Here is a 7144-nt window from a genome sequence, read left to right on the forward strand (position 1 = left end):
GTCTCAGAAAAAAATGATATGGGTACTAGGTTACTATTACCTGAATTGCCAAGGTAAACATGTTAATTATTTTCTAATTATTTAAATGGCCATGTGTGGTTATTGTGAAATGTGAATAGTCTGTTATAATCTTCTATGTCTGGCCTTTTGTTTATTACACACTGATACAAATTACCTTTTCCGAGTCTAAAAATTCTTTTTAGGAATATAATATCTTTGATAAACTGGAGCTCTCATTTGCCCGAATGGCTAGGAATGTTCTACTAAAAATAGTTCCAAAAAATTTTGGCTTTTTCACATTTCACAGATGACATTCCCAATGCAGGACCATTTCATGCTTTGTTGTTGAATTGAACAATTTAAAGATGAAGTCGATGTGACAGTACTTGTAGACTGAGGGAAAATACGTTTATATGTATTTTAAAAATGTCAGTGGTTGACATTTTGGCCACTGGGTGTCATCACAGATCTACCTTTAAAAATGTGGCATTTTCAGTCCCTGACTGGAAGTAGGGAGATTTGATGACTTCTGTTGTTCAACCTTCATATTTTGAAAATTAATATCTATTATATAAAATTCTTTGTAAAGTAAAATTTGGACATTTTTTAGTCTTTACCATAAGTCATATGGATGGAAGCAAATTTTCTTTTTCATTTTTTTTTCTTTCTTTTTTTTTTGCAGTTTTTGGCTGGGGCTGGGTTTGAACCCGCCACCTCCGGCATATGAGGCCGGCTTCCTACTCCTTTGAGCCACAGGTTCTGTCCAGCAAATTTTCTTCTAACAGTTTGCAGGGGGCTTTAAGTGAGAGAGGCACTGTGGTAGGAAGGCTAAGACTGAGTGAGGACATATAAACAGGTATACTGCTGCCTTACTAGAGGACCAGTGCTAACTAGAGACCTATCCCCAAAGCTTCCCACAGCTGCCACCTGTGACATCAGTGCATGAAAATGACCTCTATCTAACTCAACTCCTTTTAATCCTCACAACCTCTATAAAGTAAGTACTTTTATTTCCTCCATTTTAAAGATGTGGAAACTGAGGCACAGAGAGGTTAATTATACACCCAAGGTCAGATACTAGGTGGCAGATTCAGAATTTAAGACAGAGAACTTTCCCAAGAGCAGCAGATTACACCTTTGGGAAAGACCCAGGGAGTGTCTTCTCAGAGCATGGTCCTCCACCCATCTTCATCAAAATCTCATACAAATAGTCATTAAATATGAAAAACGTTAAAATATATATTTCAGTCTCATCCCAGAGCCACTGAATCAGGACCTCGGGGGTTAGGTCTGGGAATGTGCATATTAGCAAAGTTCCATCAGGTGACGGGGTTCAGGCACACTGAACTTTGAGAATGCATTTGTCAGAGTGAAGTAGGAAGGCATCCTCTTCTGGGAAGGAAAGAGAGGGAACAGCCCTTTGGAAACACAGCAGGGATGGAGTCTGGACTTGGGGACCGTCCCATATACTCTTCAATAGATAATCCTGGTGCACTGGAGACCTTCTTCCTGATTACCAGCAGGCCTCAGGCGGTGTCATCCCATCCACCCTCCCAGGGTGTACACCTGCTTATGGGTGGAGGTCTACTCTAACTCAGGGGTTCAAAACCCTGAGTGCTCACTCGAGTCACTCTGGAAGACACTGAAAAGACACCGAGGCCTGGAACTAACCCAGACCAATTGAATCAGAATTTTGGTGTGAGACCCAGTGAATTGATACTAAATTTTCTTTCCACCTGAGATCCTCCTGTGTAGCCACAGTTGACAACCTACTATCTTGAACAATAATCCTTAAAATGAATTTTTAACAAGTATCACAGAGGTGGTTGATTCTCATGCTGATATTTTATAAGATGTACTTTGAGAAACTCCACTGCAAAAACTAAGAACACATTCCCAGGATAAGAACATCAGGAAAGTTTTTTTTTTTTTTTAAGTTAGACTAAGGCCCTTCTAGATAAAATTAAGTATGGCTGGTTTTTTGGGTCTAAAGTTGGGGCAGCCTTGAACCATGTGTCCACGACTGAGAGGGAGGCATCTGTCAGGGGGCCATCAAATTCAGCCTGTCTCTCTTTGCTCACGCCTAACTCACTTGGACAGAGGGTCATGTTTTGTTCAAGATGAGACCTGATTGGCCACGTGGGCACCCTGGGCACACTCCCACCAGAACAGCTGTATGTTAGGTGACTCCGTCATGTATGAGGGAGCCCTGCCTCCCAGTTACAATCTGGGGTTCCATTTTCGATCCCAGTCCTGACCCTGCCCTCCCCCCACACACAAACATTGAGGTCTGCAGAGATCTTGCATTGCACTTTTCCTGTCTAACAATCACTCTCCACCTCGGGATGGAGGCTATGAAGAGACAATACTGTCTAGCTTATTCCTCAGTGTTTTCAGAATTTGGTACAGTGCCTGGAGTCCCTTCTAAAGGACTCTCTGTCTTTCCGCCATCGTCTGTAATATCAGCGAGCTAATTCTTCTCAATGAAACCCTTTTGTACCTGCTTAGCAGAAAGCCTAAAAGACTGATAGAAGACTGATAGAAGTTGACGTACAGACGCAGGATGCCATGTGGCTGGGAAAATGACCCCACATCTTGGGTCCTGTTCCTTGCATCCTCTGCTGGCACCCCACAGTCACACTCTGAGCCCCATTTCTCAGGGGTAGTGTCCCTAAGGAAGGCAATTCAGGGTGTGGGAAAGCTGCTAACTTGATGGACCCCCAGGAGTCTTTTCTTTTTTCTTTTTTTATAATTTCTTCATTTTATAGAAATAAATATCACTTCTCACACTTCCTTTCTTTGCATTTCCTATCTTATATTTCATAGTAGGAACCTGGGCCTAGACGAAACTTTGGAAAGCCAGTGCCTATGCCTGAGGCCAGAGCTCACTTGAGCTCACAGATTACGGTCGGTAACAGCACAGGTGTCAGACGAGGCAACTCGCACCCAGATTGTCCTTCCTGCCACGCTTGGCACTTTGCTTGATGGGCATGCCAGAAGGAGCACTGTGACAGGGCCTGTCACTGTAGATTCATTACCTTTTGGGTAGTGAGTCAGCTTTATTTGCATTTTGTAGAGGGCTCAAGGGATTCTTACTTAGGTTTTATGCATCTTGGGGGTGAAACTCTGCTTCACTGAAGCCTGATAACTTCAGTTGAAATCAGAAGCTGAGTTCTCACAAAACAGGATAGTTGACCTTTATCATGTGAGCAAAGGAAGGATGACATGAGATATTTACTGAGTTAGCTAGTTATTTATTGAATTCATTTTGGAGAGAAATTAATGTTAACTGTATTAATTTGCATCAATGTATTAATACGAATTAATAATCTTAATTCTAAAATGTTTCTATCTAGAGCGAGTCAACTCCATGTCATTTTCTAGCTCAGCTATATACTACCTACCTAGCAAGATGTAGCTAGTCATGCTAATTTATTTTAACTCAAATTCCCTTTGGGCCAGTTAATCAGAAGTATGCCTCTCCCTCAAAGCTGGCTGGTCATCATGACAATGCTCTTTCCTTGACCAAGCGTCCCCTTCAGTTGTCACTTATACAGATCCTGGTAGACCGTGAAACATTCACACACTGAAAGAGCAATACAAATAATTGAGAACATCTAAAGAACTATATTTTCACATCTTTATCAGACCAAATTTGATACTACAAATTAATATAAACCAGTGAAATAAATAGCAAACTTGAAATGATCCTATTTTTAGAAATATGCACGTGCCTATATGTTCATTGTGCACACAGATTGGTTCAGTTTTGTTCTCCTGTTGTTGTTTACAGCTTGAGGATTTCCTTTTCATCTCAGGAGTAATGATAAGACAGCCATTCAACAACTAAGGATTAGAAACCCTCATAGCTGTATAGCAATAGTCATGAAGATTTTAAATTACTAATGATTATATTGCAAATGAACAAAAAAAGCTCAAATTTATTTACCCCAATCTGTTTAGTTATAGCTAGAGATTATGTTTCTCATACTTTGAAAAGATGATAATCCGACTGAGTGCCTATAGCTCAAGCCGCTAAGGCACCAGCCACATACACCAGAGCTGGCAGGTTCGAATCCAGCCCGGGCCTGCCAAACAACAATGACAACTACAACCAAAAAATAGCTGGGCATTGTGGCGGGCACCTGTAGTCCCAGCTACTTGGGAGGCTGAGGCAAGAGAATCACTTAAGCCCAGGAGTTGGAGGTTGCTGTGAGCTGTGATGCCATAGCACTCTACCCAAAGTGACAGCTTGAGGCCAAAAAAAAAAGTGATAATCCAAATTGTCCTTATCTGAATGGGGCACAGTGTTTGCCTGTAGCTAGATTTGGTTTTTCATGGGGGTAGGGAAGTTGAGGACTCTTTATTTACTCCTGGGTTGTGTGGCTTTTCAGCCAACGTGGCCATAAGGACTGTTTCCTGTTACTCCTCTGCTGACTGAAAATTCCACCTGGGTCTATACATGTACAGGAAAAGGACCAACAATTCTTCTATTAAACTAACATAAAAATAAGTAAAATCAATGCAAACATTATTTAAATGCTACATTATTCTTCTTTGATGCCAATTTTCAGTTGCTCGACTTTAATTGGTATTTTATGAATATGTGAATGAGCTGCTTAAAGACAAAAAAAATTATTTTATAATCTTATCCATTTTAGGAGGAAATTACTAAAAACAACAACAAAAAGAAGTTAGAACACATTGTGTGAACTGTACTGACATCTCCCCCAGATGTGGAGGATCAGGAAAGTGTTTCATTATACTCAGAATGGTTATGAGAAATTAAAAAGCAAGAATCAATAGAATATTGGTTTGACTTGGCAAGTGGAGGAAAGCTAAGAATTAAATGACTCTAAGCATTCATGCCTATAGGACCAGGAAGCTGAGCAGTCAATAAAGAAACAGGAATGTGTTCATTCATCTTGTAAGTCATGCATTGATTCATTCTTTCTTCCATTCAACACACACTTATTGAACAATTTCTACATGCAATACCCAGCGTCAGTCGCCAAAGAGGCTTCTCACAAGTTCTCTGTATGTTTACCAGAAAATAAAGAAGAAAAAAACTTGCACAATGTGAAACAGTTAGTTAATAATGAAAAGGAACATATGATTAGGTTTAAAAAAAAAGATTGACTAATGCAGACACAAAGTACTAGGAGAATACAAAAATAGGATCAATGTGGGTTGCACTATTGGAACTGAATTTTCAAGAAGACGTAGAATTTAAGCTGGTCTGTGAACTCAACTCACAACCAACATTTGTTAAACATCTATTATGAGTGTGGTACCAGGCTAGGTGTGGTGGGGGATAAAAAAATGGATGCGACATGTACTTAGGCATGAACTTTACAAACTAGAATGGAAGAGGGACATTTACCTAATAACGCAAGGCTTGGATGGTTAGTGTGGAAAGGGAAACATGAATGAAGAGCCGGAGAGTCAATGAGGATGAAATAGAAAATAACAGGGGCAAGGACTGGGGCATGTCTGAGCAGGTCTTCCTAGAGCTGGTGTTAAATGATTATGGGATGAAATGCCTTTCAGGAACAAGCAAATGCTGAGAAGTGAGAAAGTTCCAGCTAATGAAATGTAGAAGCATCATTAGGCTTAAGCAATTACACATTGACTACAAAGGAGCAGGGGAGGGTGGAGAAGTAGAGGAGGAAAGTAAAAAATAAGTGACAGAGGAAATCAATAGGGAAATAGTGGAAGGTGGAAGGAAATGTGTATTAAGTTGTTTGATAAGTTCCAAGGAAGTAAAAAAGCAAAGAGGTAGGTCAGAGTTCAGGGGCAGAGATCCCTTCTGAAAGGGTACTACTCCCGTATGCATAGCTTCCACGGTGATAGATCTGCAGCCATCTGCAGGATCCATTGGTCCACCTGGCTGGCTTGGCTTGCTATTGTTCTCACTGTCTCATAAATGATCCAGGAAATGGGCAAAGGATGAATAGTAGGACTGGAAGGAACTTACCAGAGTGTGTACATCCTCCAATCCTGTTCTGCTTTCCAGAAGCAGAGCCACTCATAGTGAGTTAAAGAAGGTAGGGCAAAGTGTGGTGGCTCAGGCCTGTAATACTAGCACTCTGGGAGGCCAAGGTGGGAAGATTGCCTGAGCTCAGGAGTTTGAGATCAGCCTGAGCAAAACAGAAAAGTAAGCCAGGTGTGGTGTTGTTTGCCTAGCAGGAGTCCTCAAACTATAGCTCGCGGGCCACATGCAGCCCACCTAGGACATTTATCAGGCCCGCCGAATGTTTTTGCTGATGCTGCCTGTTGTGCTTAGCAGCCAACTCGTCCTGGGGCTTACAGTCCAGCTCTCCAACAGTCTAAGGGACAGTGAACCTTAGGGACACTGGCCCCCTGTTTAAAAAGTTTGAGGACCCACTGGCCCATAGTCCCAGCTACTAGGGAGACTGAGGCAGGAGGATCGCTTGAGCCCAGGAGTCTGAGGTTGCAATGATCTACAATGATGCCACCATGGTATAGCTGGGGTTACAGAGAGACAATGTGTCTCAAAATAAAATTAAATTAAAAGTTAGAGGACGTGGCATTCTGCCTAAATGTGGATGCCCATTGATTAGGTACCTGATGGTAACTGATATTTTTGGCAGCTAAAAGAAATAAATAAGTGACCACCTAGAGATATTATTTTGTTATGTTTTGACCTCTTCAATGAAAGAATCATTGACAGTTTCTACTGCTACATTTGTGTACACCAAGACAAAACACCTGGGTATTGTCTCTTAGTGGTATTGAACTCATGGGTACAGAATAAGCTTTAATAAAATAATTTTTCTAGACGTTCATCCTAGAAACATTAACCAACAAAGGGATTTTAAAACTTATTATTAAAATTCTTTTATGAAAGCAAGGAAGGAGAGGCTAAGGATAATTCTTAATATCATATATAGTTAGATATCATTACACTGTTTGAATAGAAGTAAGCCATTTACTGTGTGCTCTGACTTGCCAGATAACTCCCTCTTGATTTCTATCCCAAACTACCTCAGCCACTATCAGAAATTCAAGATTTCCAGATCAAAAATCATCATTCTTCTGTAAATCTTTGGATCTAACGCAGTCTTCCACTGGGCCCCAGGAAACAAAATGGCAGTCATCAAAGAGATTCTTTTTTTTTTTT

Source organism: Otolemur garnettii, unplaced genomic scaffold (genome assembly GCF_000181295.1).
Source record: "Otolemur garnettii isolate 467f Iridium unplaced genomic scaffold, OtoGar3 scaffold00057, whole genome shotgun sequence".
NCBI lineage: Eukaryota > Metazoa > Chordata > Mammalia > Primates > Galagidae > Otolemur > Otolemur garnettii.